This window comes from Chenopodium album, chromosome 7, assembly GCF_948465745.1.
Source record: "Chenopodium album chromosome 7, dcCheAlbu1.1, whole genome shotgun sequence".
Lineage (NCBI taxonomy): Eukaryota > Viridiplantae > Streptophyta > Magnoliopsida > Caryophyllales > Amaranthaceae > Chenopodium > Chenopodium album.
The window spans coordinates 13,576,068-13,591,122 of NC_137840.1; positions in this window are offsets into that span (position 1 = coordinate 13,576,068).

Here is a 15,055-nt window from a genome sequence, read left to right on the forward strand (position 1 = left end):
TAGAAAACATGAAATTAATAAAATATGATTTATGTTGGGTTCACCAGGTAAGAAAAATGTATTAAATAATATAAGAGATTTCTAAAGAAATTAGATAGATCAAGTATATAAAAGGAAAAATTGTCACCATTAATCCCAACTTTGCCTCGTCCGCCAATATTAATTCCAATTTTCGTTTATTCCCTATTACTCCAAACTTTATACCCTATTAATTTTTATTACCCCCAACCAGTCATCTAACTTGATGTAGCAGGTTACATAGATATGTGTCCACACGTGATAACTCCAAACAAATATAAAAAAAAAAAAAAAAAAAAAAAAAAAAAAACTAATTTGTTTTTTTTTAAAATAACAAAAAAAAACCCAACCCTTAACCAGCAGCACGTGGCAGCCCTGCCACCTCCGGCAACGGCGTTGACAGGGGGAGATCCCGACCAACGACCTTCTCCCTTCTCTAGTCCCCCCCGATGTTTTTTTCGCCCCTCCCCCGCCGGATTGCCCATACCCATCTTTTTCCCCGTCGAATTCAATTCCTCCCTCTCCCGGTCAAATTTCGCCCCTTTCCTCTAAAAATTGGCAAACCGATGACAATCAACCACGAAATCGGCCAGTTTAGGGTTGAAATCAACCATTCAGCCCTAAAACCCGCCAATTTTGGCCGTTTGTGGCCAATTTTGGAGGTCATTCTTGGGGGAAGGGGTTATTTTGGGTGGGGAAACTGCCGAAAATGGCGCGGGAAAACAGGGGTAGTCGGGATTAGCAGCAGCGGCTGGGGAAGCAACGACACCAGGCCAAGGTAGGGCGGTGGCTGGCTCTCCGGGGGAAGGGGTTGGCTAGGTGTGGGGGCTGCGGGGCTGTCATTGGGTGGTTTTGGGAAGCAAGTGTGTATGATGTTCCCTATTACACTATGCAAACAACTATGTTGCCAAGAACTATATCTGATGAAGTGGATAGAAAATCCAGGATGTTTTTATAGGGTGATACAGCTAAGAAGAAACGAGTGCATCTAGCCTCGTGGGAAATTGTGACTAAACCTTTGAAGGAGGGCGGGTTAGGTATTCAATCGATGCGTCAAGCAAACGCAACATTTATGGCTAAACTTGGGTGATGATTATTATCAAAACCTTACTCTCTTTGGCCTCGGGTTTTAAGGAACAAATATTGTGATGGGAGATGTGATATTGATATGTTTCGCAAATACCTGATGCTTTGACTGCGTGGCGAGGTATAGTGAAGAATATTGATATTCTCCGAAATGGAATTAGTATGGAAGTTGGTAATGGGGGTAAAACTCTATTCTGGAAGCATACTTGGGCTACGGATGAGCCTTTAATTGATCTAGCCAACTCTGAAATTCCATTTGAGGAAGCTGGTGTTATAGTGAAAGAGATGTGGGATCCAAACTCTGGTTGGAAGTGGGAATTTTTTGCAGAATTCCTCTCTGAAAATACTCTGCTCCAGAATGCATCACATGAGTTGATTGATGATGATGATGCGGTGGATGAAGTGTACTGGAGAGGGACTCCTTCTGGTGGCTTCTCTATTAGATCAGCCATGAAATTAATTAGTGTGAGAACTGACTTTGAAACACATAGTCAAGTTCGTGACTGGGAAAGAATTTGGCAGACTAAAGCTCTTCATAGATTTCAGATGTTATGTGGTTTGTTGCCTGGGATAAGCTTATGACTAATGTCAAGAGGTATGTAAGGAAGATGACTATAGACCCTAGATTCCAGGTGTGAGAGCTGATGAGGAAAATACAGAACACATTACAAAACACATTCTGCGTTTATGTCCTGCTCTGTAATGGTTTGGTGCAAGGTGGGTTGGAGTGATAAAGCTACGAGGGATGCCAGTAACTTTTCTAGCTTGCTGCAATATTTCTTAGAAGCATAGAATAGTAGCTTTGGTGATGATGGACCTTTGTTGTTTGCTATGATGTGTTGGTGGATTTGGCGTGTGAGCTAATGAGGAAAATACATAACAAATTCTACGTTTGTGTCTTGCATCTGTAATGGTTTGGCGCAAGGTGGGTTAGAGTGATAGAGCTATGAGGGATACTGGTAAATTTTCTAGATGGCTGCAATATTTCTTGGAAGCGCAGAATAGTAGCTTTGGTGATGATGGACCTTTGTTTGCTATGAAGTGTTGGTGGATTTGGTGTGGAGGAACGAGAGGTGCTTTGATAAAGAAGCGAGTATTCCTTTAGATCAGGCTGCCTTTATTTATGCTAGAGTTGGAAATGTTAGAAAAGAAATGGAATTTAAGGCTTTGCAATCTAGTAGGTGCAGCAAGAGACATCGAATTGAGAAGTATATTCGTTGGAAGCCCTAAGAGAAGATTGGGTTAGGCTTAATACCGATGGGGCTTCGAAGGGTAACCCAGGTAGATCTGGGGCTAGAGGAATTATTCATAGCCATATGGGAGAGTTACACCTTGCCTTTGCTGTGAATTGTGGTATGTGCAGCTGCACCAAGGCTTTACTTGGAGTTATGCGTAGGCTAGTGTAGGCGTCGTTCGAAGTGCGCCTACGTTAAGCATATAGTGAATATGCTTGGCACTCATAGGAAGTGGGAATTGACATGTACGATTAGGGACAAGGAAAGTAGAGAGCCGCCAATAAGTTTTTAAGGAACTTGTAAACCGTTCACGGATCATAAAAGGCAACCACACGATAAGGGACAACGAAAGGCAATAACGATTGACCCGTGAAGGTTACACCCTGTAGACACCCAAATGTGTCTCCCCAAAACCAAACCCAGTGATGAATACCTTTCATGTCATTTGATTATCGAACAAAGAAAAAGTGTGAAAAGTCTACTAATGAGGATGTTTTTATTAAAATATCTCTTCTTTCTGTTTTTGAAAATATTTCTTTTCTTACCTTATTTATGAAAAACGTGCATTCCATTTTTTGGTCCATGATAAGGGTCCAATAATGGTGTAGTTGGATAGAGCTTGAAAAGACTTTTCCAACGATATATTATAAGCCCAATTCCGATGAGTAATGAGAAAGTTATGACCAAAATACTAAACTGGGTCCGGTTTGGTTTTATATGCGACCCAATGATCTAGAGGAGGGCCTATTATTAATTATCATTCCTAAAGCTATTAGGATTGATTATAGTTTTCTAGAATATTCTAGAAGGTTCTCTTAAATCCTAATGGAGTTAGGATTTATAATTATGTTTCAAAGAGTTTGAAATTGAATAAAACTACTCCTTTTTAGAATCCTTGTTTTGTATGAAGTGGAATATATTCAGATTTTATTTTTGTGCCTCATAATATTTATCCAAATTTTATATGGTTGAATAGATATTTAAATTATAATATTAAATCCGAGCTACAACGAAAAAGATATGAATGGAATATGAAACTCTATCCAAAACTGACACCCTTCCACTATTTCGGCCATATCTTTTTATCTACAAAAGATTTTTATCTGATACCATTAATTCTCTCTTTTATCAACAATTATCAAATCTCATCAGTTCTTCTCATCAATTCTTCTCATCAACTCTCTTGTTTCCTAATTCTCTTCTCTCTCTAAGCTAAAGCTTATTCTCTCTCTCTCTCTTTTCTAAACCAATCCTTTTGCATACAAAATTCCGCATTCACGAGATCTAGAAACACCTAGCATTGTTCGAAGTTGCCTTCGCCCTAGACGTGAAAGGTTTTAATTTCTGAGGGTTTGGTCCCAAATCTCAATTTCAATTATTTGATTTAATTGTTTTGTTTTATTATTTTCCTTGAAGTTACCAACGTGTGTATTTTGTTATTAGAAAGAGATACGAAACATCCAAGCAAGTGCTTTAATTGGTTGCATTGTTATTACGATATAGAAATCATGTCTAGGTTGTTATTTTGATTCCTAGGATCATGTTAGGATAATTGATGTTTTGAATGACAACAATAATTCCTAGTATCATGTTTAGGGTAAAAGTTATAATATCAAATATGCTTATTATGATTTCTATGATGTCTTTTATTTTCTTTCATAATATTCATGTTAGTATCATGTTAGGGCTATATATTTGATCTTTGATGTTTAGTGACATGCTAGGGTTTGTTATTAATCTTGTTAGTATCATGCCTAGGGTCTTGCTATTATTATGCTTTAACATGACTATTATTATTATTATGATGATGATTATTATTATGTTGCTTGATATATATTTATTGTTATTGCTTGATCACACCATTTATATATGTTTAAAGGGAATTGGTACTTGTAATCACGCATAATAAGATAATTAATAATCTTGTTTAGGGTTAATTTGATTATAATTCAAGTGATCGCCAATAATAGATTTATTTGTGCATTAATATTCAACCAACATATATAAACAGGTTTAGGGTTAATCATATTGATTGCATGTTAGTCAGAAAGCGCACAAAAATACAAGAAGAATAAAGTAGAAGCCTATTATTAGGGCAGGTTCAATCTCTTTTAGGTTGGATTTGTACCTTCATCCCCGAACTACCAGTTATGGTTCCAGACCTATTGGAGTTGATGATCTCGTGGATCGTAAGGGGTGTAACATTCACCATGTGAACGGTTTACAAGTTCCTAAAACACATTCTGCGTTTATGTCCTGCTCTGTAATGGTTTGGTGCAAGGTGGGTTGGAGTGATAAAGCTACGAGGGATGCCAGTAACTTTTCTAGCTTGCTGCAATATTTCTTAGAAGCATAGAATAGTAGCTTTGGTGATGATGGACCTTTGTTGTTTGCTATGATGTGTTGGTGGATTTGGCGTGTGAGCTAATGAGGAAAATACATAACAAATTCTACGTTTGTGTCTTGCATCTGTAATGGTTTGGCGCAAGGTGGGTTAGAGTGATAGAGCTATGAGGGATACTGGTAAATTTTCTAGATGGCTGCAATATTTCTTGGAAGCGCAGAATAGTAGCTTTGGTGATGATGGACCTTTGTTTGCTATGAAGTGTTGGTGGATTTGGTGTGGAGGAACGAGAGGTGCTTTGATAAAGAAGCGAGTATTCCTTTAGATCAGGCTGCCTTTATTTATGCTAGAGTTGGAAATGTTAGAAAAGAAATGGAATTTAAGGCTTTGCAATCTAGTAGGTGCAGCAAGAGACATCGAATTGAGAAGTATATTCGTTGGAAGCCCTAAGAGAAGATTGGGTTAGGCTTAATACCGATGGGGCTTCGAAGGGTAACCCAGGTAGATCTGGGGCTAGAGGAATTATTCATAGCCATATGGGAGAGTTACACCTTGCCTTTGCTGTGAATTGTGGTATGTGCAGCTGCACCAAGGCTTTACTTGGAGTTATGCGTAGGCTAGTGTAGGCGTCGTTCGAAGTGCGCCTACGTTAAGCATATAGTGAATATGCTTGGCACTCATAGGAAGTGGGAATTGACATGTACGATTAGGGACAAGGAAAGTAGGGATTCGCCAATAAGTTTTTAAGGAACTTGTACACCGTTCACGGACCATAAAAGGCAACCACACGATAAGGGACAACGAAAGGCAATAACGATTGACCCGTGAAGGTTACACCCTGTAGACACCCAAATGTGTCTCCACAAAACCAAACCCAGTGATGAATACATTTCATGTCATTTGATTATCGACCAAAGCAAAAGTGTGAAAAGTCTAGTGATGAGGATGTTTTTATTAAAATATCTCTTCTTTCTGTTTTTGAAAATATTTCTTTTCTTACCTTATTTATGAAAAACGTGCATTCCAGTTTAGTTTGGTCCGTTATAAGGGTCTAATAATAGTGTAGTTGGATGGATTTTGAAAAGACCTTTCCATCGATATATTATAAGCCCAATTCCGATGAGTAATGAGGAAGTTATGGCCAAAATACTAAACTAGTCCTGATTTGGTTTTTATATGCAGCTCAATGATCTAGAGGAGGGCCTATTATTAATTATCATTCCTAAAGCTATTAGGATTGATTATAGTCTTATAGAATATTCTAGAAGGTTCTCTTAAAATTAATGGAGTTAGGATTGATAATTATGTTTCAAAGAGTTTGAAATTGAATAAAACCACTCTTTTTTAGAATCCTTGTTTTGTACGAAGTGGAATATATTCAGATTTTATTTTCGTGCCTCAAAATCTTTATCCAAATTTTATATGGTTGGATAGATCATCAATTTCCATCATTAGTTCTCTCTTTCATCAACAATCATCATATCTCATCAATTCTTCTCATCAACTCTCTAGTTTTCTAATTCTCTTCTCTCTCTAAGCTAAAGCTTATTCTCTCTCTCTCTTTTCTAAACCAATCCTTTTGCATACAAAATTCCGCATTCACAAGATCTAGAAACACCTTGTATTGTTCGAAGTTGCATTCGCCCTATACGTGAAAGGTTTTAATTTCTGAGGGTTTGGTCCCAAATCTCAATTTAAATTATTTGATTTAATTGTTTTGTTTTATTATTTTCCTTGAAGTTACTAACGTGTGTATTTTGTTATTAGAAAGAGATACGAGACATCCAAGTAAGTGCTTTAATTGTTTGCATTGTTATTACGATATAGAAATCATGTCTAGGTTGTTATTTTGATTCCTAGGATCATGTTAGGATAATTGATGTTTTGAATGACAACAATAATTCCTAGTATCATGTTTAGGGTAAAAGTTATAATATCAAATATGCTTATTATGATTTCTATGATGCCTTTTATTTTCTTTCCTAATATTCATGTTAGTATCATGTTAGGGCTATATATTTGATCTTTGATGTTTAGTGACATGCTAGGGTTTGTTATTAATCTTGTTAGTATCATGCCTAGGGTCTTGCTATTATTATGCTTTAACATGATTATTATTATTATTATGATGATGATTATTATTATGTTGCTTGATATATATTTATTGTTATTGCTTGATTACACCTTTTATGTATGTTTAAAGGGAATTGGTACTTGTAATCACGCTTTATAAGATAATTAATAATCTTGTTTAGGGTTAATTTGATTATAATTCAAGTGATCGTCAATAATAGATTTATTTGTGCATTAATATTCAACCAACATAGATAAACAGGTTTAGGGTTAATCCTATTGATTGCATGTTAGTCAGAAAGCGCACATGAATACGAGAAGAATAAAGTAGAGGCCTATTATTAAGGCAGGTTCAATCTCTTTTAGGCTAGATTTGTACCTTCATCCCCGAACTACCAGTCATGGTTCCAGACCTATTGGAGTTGACGATCTCATGGATCGTTAAGGGGTGTAACCTTCACCCTGTGAACGGTTTACAAGTTCCTAAAACTTGTTGGCGACTCTTTTGCTCTATCTTTTTCCCCTTTGGTCGCCACCGTACTCAATTGTATGATCACAGCGGGGGTTCAAGTTTGGGGTAATGCTTGAAATATTCCCTACAGTTTTTGGCGACTCCACTGGGGAGGATTTCTATTTTAATTCCTGAAATTTATTTCGGCAATGATTTAGAATGAGTGGATGAGACTCGAAAAGTTCTAAGTATTTCATGTGCGTAATTTTGATTAACATTATTGTCATATGCATAAAAAAGATCTCATTGGAAAGACCATCCGTAATGAGTTAAAAACATAGGATTTTTACACGTAGGAAATTTGAGGAATATCTTTCACAACTAGGATCGAAATAATGCTGTGCGAAACTGGAAAATTTTATCGAGCACAGAAAGCTGCTGAGGCATTTAGGAACTAGCGTCAGAAAATAGAGTCTAGCGCCGAGGATTTGACTCTGGCGCCAAGCGCCACTCTTGGCGCCAGGCGCCAGAGCCAAATCGTGGCGCCGGCCTCTGTTTACTGGCGCCAAGTTCTTCCAATACCGAGCCAAAAATAATCGTTCTAATTTTGACCAGTTTTTAGTACTGTTTGCTAGATCCTACTTCCTGATTGAGTTTTTCTCACTTTTCTGAAACCCATATGTGTTTTACATATGGACATAACCCTCCGGGAATTCATGCTCCATCTACCTGATTGAACGCTCTGTGCAACAAAGGGTACATCCGAGAATGTTGAATTCACCAAACCATGGAAGCGAGTTTTTAACTCACGGTGTCCCATCCACTCGCGCCAACCTTTCAAAGGTAAGGCTTCCGCGCGGTGCATCCGGACAATTAACCATAGACCCTCTTTGACTAACCCATATCCCGAACTTTTAAGAACTAGAACAATGGTTAGGTTGCAAACTCATTGCATCATGTTGTGACTACTTGACTACTTGTGCATACTTATTATGTGACTAAAACTAACCATTTGGTTGGACTTGTGTTTGTAAATAAGTCTTAATAAACTAATTAATGACTAAAGGACTTTGCTGAATTAATTAATTAATTTAATTTGAGTCAATAAATATGTCTAAAATCGAGTCATAGTCCCTTTAAGTCAACCCGGATTTTTATTCCCGTATACTGCACTAACATCAACTTGTTTTGGTCATATACGGAGTTCTAAGAAGAACTACGAGTCGTACAACCTATGGATCTGTAGCCCCGAGTTTTATCTTTAATTTGGAGTTGGTTTCATCCCAATCAGAGTCACAGATCAAAAGTTATGACTAAAATATTACCACCTGTCCAGTTTAATGCATATACATGAAGTCTTAACTTAGTCTTTGCTTGAGTCTAGTCACATAGTCTAGCCACATGGTCATAACACGAGTCTTAACATGTCACCTACGCTCACTACACTCACTAGTATTAGCACACACCTTGAGTATATGTCACCATGACCATGTGTTAGGTTCATGCATGAGTCGGTTTTTTCCGTCATTTGAGTTGGGGGTACATTCTATTCCTAATTTTTCATATTTCTCCATCTACATCATCTTTCTCCATATCACAACCTTCATTCTTCCTATCCTCTTCCATCCATGCATGTTGAATCGAATTTTAGTCATGTGATTGACAAACCAAAAAATGAGGGTAATGATGAAACAAATGCACAAGGCAAGCTTCTCACCAAGATGTCATGCTTTCTTCTTCTTTTTTTCAAACCCTTCCCCCATAAGTCTTGCATAGCGCCCTTTGTCTTCCTTAGATTTATTTCATAGGTTTTTTTTTTGCTCCCCTTTAATAAAATGAGCATTTACTTTCTTGCATATGATCATTGCATTGCAAAAAATAAAAAATAAAAAAATAAAAAATGTCGAACTAAGCACAAGGTATACCAATGATTTGAGGCATCCGTTGTAGCCACATCATATCATACCTTTCACCCTTTCAAATATACAATCCTTTTTTCATAAACCACTTTGAGCCTCGTCTAACGATATACTTTTCATTTTTTTCAAACCTACATCTACCTAACCTTGGGATGGGATGGTCCGCAACTTATGCTTTTTTCAAAGAACAAAAGCTTGAGTGTATCAAAAGATTAAAATAGCAAAAAAAATAAAAATAAATAAATAAAAGTGTACAAAAGGGCAAGTGTTCCAATGTCTTTGACATGAACATGTCTTTGATATGAACACGTCTCAGATTGTGTCTCTTATCAAGTGCTCGGTACCATGCCTGAGAAACATGAATGCCAAGTGAGTGATAGACCGCATGATCGGGATTTCCTACACTTATAAATATAAAATAAATGCTAAAGCAAAAAAAGAGAGCAAAAAAAAAAAAAAAAAAAAAAAAAAAAAAAGAGTGAGAAACCTCAAGCATAAAAATACAACGATTCAAAAGCAAGGTTGCACACCTTGGGGGGCTTATCTAGGGTCTTGAGCCTTTATCCATTTCTTCTTCAACCTTTAGCCTAACCACGTTACACCCCTTAATAAGACCTTTCTGAGGTATACACACACTTGTGCGAGGTTCGGCTAGAGCTACGTTCGTCCTGATTACTAACGGATACGTAGGCAACCTCACATCGAGGTGCGGCCGTAATAAAAATGCATTCATATTTATGTTCATAATTGATCATATCTAGAAATTTCCAATGCTCATCCCTATTCATGTAGAGCTAGAATTGGGGGCTTGATCCCTACATTATTAGCCTACCCAGCCTAAGAGTCACCACCATTTGACTCTTTTCAATATATTTTTTCCACACACTTAGCCCTTGCGGCCTAACCTTAGTGTCACTATCACACACATCACAGATACATGACCAAATATATATACTTCCCTTAGGAACCCTTTGTCATGAAATCTTAACATCACGCTGAAGCATGCCTTGTCATATCAAGATCAATCATCATTACATCACAAAGTATGAAGTACTTAGCCTCCGCGCCTAAGTTACCTAAATACTTTCATTATCGAGTCAACTAGGATAGTCTAAGATGTTACAATCCTTGTACTGTGAGAAACAACGTTAACGGATTAAGCTCATTCAACATGCACCTTGAACACTTTGATTCTTTTCGCGTCTTTCTTTTTCGGGAGAAAGTCGGTACCCTCCACAAAAATGACGGAAAATTTTTGCTTTTTTTTTTTATTATTTTTTTTTGCATTTTCGAGTCGCACGATCACATTACAATGCACACACGAGTCATGTACACATTGAGTCATGTCGTGTTATCACATTGAGTCAACACTAAGTCTTAGGTCAACCCTAAAGAAAGATAAGCAAAGTCCTATAGTCAAAGATATAAATGCAGGTGCATCCCAGCAAGCGAGGACATTCCCGGATTGTTTTTCGAAAAAACCGCGAATATGACACAGGAGATTCCTCCAAGATAAGAGGAGTTACATAGATCACTAAATTAGAGACGAAGAGCTTTAATTTACAAAAGATTTGAGCGGATTTGGTTGAAAGGAAACAACCAAGTTTAAAGTTCGAAGAGAAATTGAGCAACGAACAGCGGCAGCAAGAGCAGAATAGGGAAGACCCGACTCCAGCGCCAGATGACAAGGCTGCCTTCTGGCGACAGAGTTCAGCGCCTGGTGCTAGACCCCAGCGTCTGGCGACAGAGCCAATTCTTGGCGCCAGCGATATTTCAGCAGCGAAAGAGCTTGAAGCCTCTTAGAACGGTTATTTCGACCTCATACAACAATTTCGGGTTCCTTGGTATGCCAGTTAGCCCCTATAAGCAAATTGACATGATTAGTAGTCGACTCGATTACAATCGTAGTAAGTGATTGACCTGACAAAAAATCGTCTCACTTAGCTTAAGCGCCTAAGCATTGGCCCATTACAAACATCAACGCATAGATACGACAATATTTCCAAGAGTGGATTGTCGCGCATTCTTCTTAAACGACAATTTTTTCCAAGATTGGATTGTCATCCCCAACTGAAAATATTTCCAAATGTGGATTGTCGCGCATCTTCTTCAACGACAATTTTTCCAAGATTGGATTGTCATCTCTGGCAAAATTTCCAAGCGTGGATTGTCGTGCTTGTTCTTTGTTTGGCAAGTCTTTCCAAGTTTGGATTGTCATACATTCATTGATCTTTGGCAAGTTTTCCGAGATTGGATTGTCATACACCCAGCTCCCTATGGCAAAATTTTCCAAGGGATTGTCGTAGGTCTCTATTCATCATAAATTTCGGCAAAGATTCTTCAACGTGGATTGTCATTCATTTCAGTATGTGGCAAATTTTCCCAAAGTGGATTGTCAGTTGACTCTTTTTCGCAAATGTTCCAAGACGCGGATTGTCAATAGTGGAAAGGGATTCGCTAAGCAGCTAAGCAAAAAATCCTTTACCCTGAAATCGTAGATCTACGAAATGAGCGTATTTCCTAAAAGGATTGTTGCATAGCGTTGGCAAAATTCCAAGGTGGATTGCTTTCAAGAGTTATATTCCAAGATGTGGATTGCCGATCGTAGCAAAGTTCTTATGACAGATTGTTACGAAGCATTGGCAACTTTTCCCAAAATTGGATTTTGGCAAATTTTCCGAGATACGGATTGTCGCTTCATCGTGGCAACATTTCAAAGGATGGATTGTTACGAAGCATTGACAACTTTCCCTAAATCGGATTGTCATACATCATACAAGAGTTGTGTTGGTGACTATTCCAAAAAAAAAGAGGATTTTCATCACAGCAAAGGCACCGACATACTGGTTCACAAGCAGCAAAAAGCACCGACGCACTGGCATAGCAGCATTAAGAATAAACAAGTAGTGGTCTTTTCGAAGACTTTCACAGCGAAAATTAGAGGCAGTTACAGGCATAGCAGTCTTCAGGCGGTATTCTCTATCTTGCAAAAGATCGTCAAAACAAATAACAGGATGTCGTTCCCCTAGCTTGTGGAAGGTTATCACAACAACAGCAATGCAACAACAACACAAATCAGTTACCTCCACAAACGTGTACTCGACGGTGCAAGATACGCGTTTCTTAACTCTCTTATCTGTTTTAACTAACTCTAGTTTGCAGGTATCGATGTTACAAGAATGATTTAGGATCATAGAACGTTCTGAATCATTCTCCGTCCCTATCGATGCTTTGACTTTTGTTTCCGAAACTTGCATTTCTACAACATTTGGGTGCCAAGAATTATAGTGAATATGCTTGGCACTCATAGGAAGTGGGAATTGACATGTACGATTAGGGACAAGGAAAGTAGAGAGCCGCCAATAAGTTTTTAAGGAACTTGTAAACCGTTCACGGATCATAAAAGGCAACCACACGATAAGGGACAACGAAAGGCAATAACGATTGACCCGTGAAGGTTACACCCTGTAGACACCCAAATGTGTCTCCCCAAAACCAAACCCAGTGATGAATACCTTTCATGTCATTTGATTATCGAACAAAGAAAAAGTGTGAAAAGTCTACTAATGAGGATGTTTTTATTAAAATATCTCTTCTTTCTGTTTTTGAAAATATTTCTTTTCTTACCTTATTTATGAAAAACGTGCATTCCATTTTTTGGTCCATGATAAGGGTCCAATAATGGTGTAGTTGGATAGAGCTTGAAAAGACTTTTCCAACGATATATTATAAGCCCAATTCCGATGAGTAATGAGAAAGTTATGACCAAAATACTAAACTGGGTCCGGTTTGGTTTTATATGCGACCCAATGATCTAGAGGAGGGCCTATTATTAATTATCATTCCTAAAGCTATTAGGATTGATTATAGTTTTCTAGAATATTCTAGAAGGTTCTCTTAAATCCTAATGGAGTTAGGATTTATAATTATGTTTCAAAGAGTTTGAAATTGAATAAAACTACTCCTTTTTAGAATCCTTGTTTTGTATGAAGTGGAATATATTCAGATTTTATTTTTGTGCCTCATAATATTTATCCAAATTTTATATGGTTGAATAGATATTTAAATTATAATATTAAATCCGAGCTACAACGAAAAAGATATGAATGGAATATGAAACTCTATCCAAAACTGACACCCTTCCACTATTTCGGCCATATCTTTTTATCTACAAAAGATTTTTATCTGATACCATTAATTCTCTCTTTTATCAACAATTATCAAATCTCATCAGTTCTTCTCATCAATTCTTCTCATCAACTCTCTTGTTTCCTAATTCTCTTCTCTCTCTAAGCTAAAGCTTATTCTCTCTCTCTCTCTTTTCTAAACCAATCCTTTTGCATACAAAATTCCGCATTCACGAGATCTAGAAACACCTAGCATTGTTCGAAGTTGCCTTCGCCCTAGACGTGAAAGGTTTTAATTTCTGAGGGTTTGGTCCCAAATCTCAATTTCAATTATTTGATTTAATTGTTTTGTTTTATTATTTTCCTTGAAGTTACCAACGTGTGTATTTTGTTATTAGAAAGAGATACGAAACATCCAAGCAAGTGCTTTAATTGGTTGCATTGTTATTACGATATAGAAATCATGTCTAGGTTGTTATTTTGATTCCTAGGATCATGTTAGGATAATTGATGTTTTGAATGACAACAATAATTCCTAGTATCATGTTTAGGGTAAAAGTTATAATATCAAATATGCTTATTATGATTTCTATGATGTCTTTTATTTTCTTTCATAATATTCATGTTAGTATCATGTTAGGGCTATATATTTGATCTTTGATGTTTAGTGACATGCTAGGGTTTGTTATTAATCTTGTTAGTATCATGCCTAGGGTCTTGCTATTATTATGCTTTAACATGACTATTATTATTATTATGATGATGATTATTATTATGTTGCTTGATATATATTTATTGTTATTGCTTGATCACACCATTTATATATGTTTAAAGGGAATTGGTACTTGTAATCACGCATAATAAGATAATTAATAATCTTGTTTAGGGTTAATTTGATTATAATTCAAGTGATCGCCAATAATAGATTTATTTGTGCATTAATATTCAACCAACATATATAAACAGGTTTAGGGTTAATCATATTGATTGCATGTTAGTCAGAAAGCGCACAAAAATACAAGAAGAATAAAGTAGAAGCCTATTATTAGGGCAGGTTCAATCTCTTTTAGGTTGGATTTGTACCTTCATCCCCGAACTACCAGTTATGGTTCCAGACCTATTGGAGTTGATGATCTCGTGGATCGTAAGGGGTGTAACATTCACCATGTGAACGGTTTACAAGTTCCTAAAACTTGTTGGCGACTCTTTTGCTCTATCTTCTTCCCTTTTGGACGCCACCGTACTTAAGTGTATGATCACAGTGGGGTTCAAGTTTGGGGTAATGTTTGAAATATTCCCTACACACCTCATTCATAATCCATGATATTACTAACTCCATATGGTTCGGAATCACGAAAGGAGGATCGAAGATGATGGTACGAAGTGAGTCATGGAGTCACATTAGCCTGTATTGGCCTCAACTCGATTCTTATAGTGAAAAGTGATTCCTGCGATCTCAAAGGCATGCAAATAAAATATTCAATTTGCTCCAATCTATTATTATGCTAAATTGGTTGAATATTTATGCAACACATAATTCTAAAATATTTTGATCACTTAATTAAACAATAAAATTAAAAAGAAACCTAAACGGGCCGTCCAAATTATCTTATTATTAGGCGTGATTTTCAATAATATATTCCCTTTAAACTTGCAATAGGATGATCAATATATATATATTATAGAATAAACAATAATATTGGAAGAAATTTAACCATAATATCATTAGACAAATCAAATAATAAACTTTCCGCGTTTTCTTGAATTCCTACCATCATGAATAAATTGTTAGTAACTTCAAT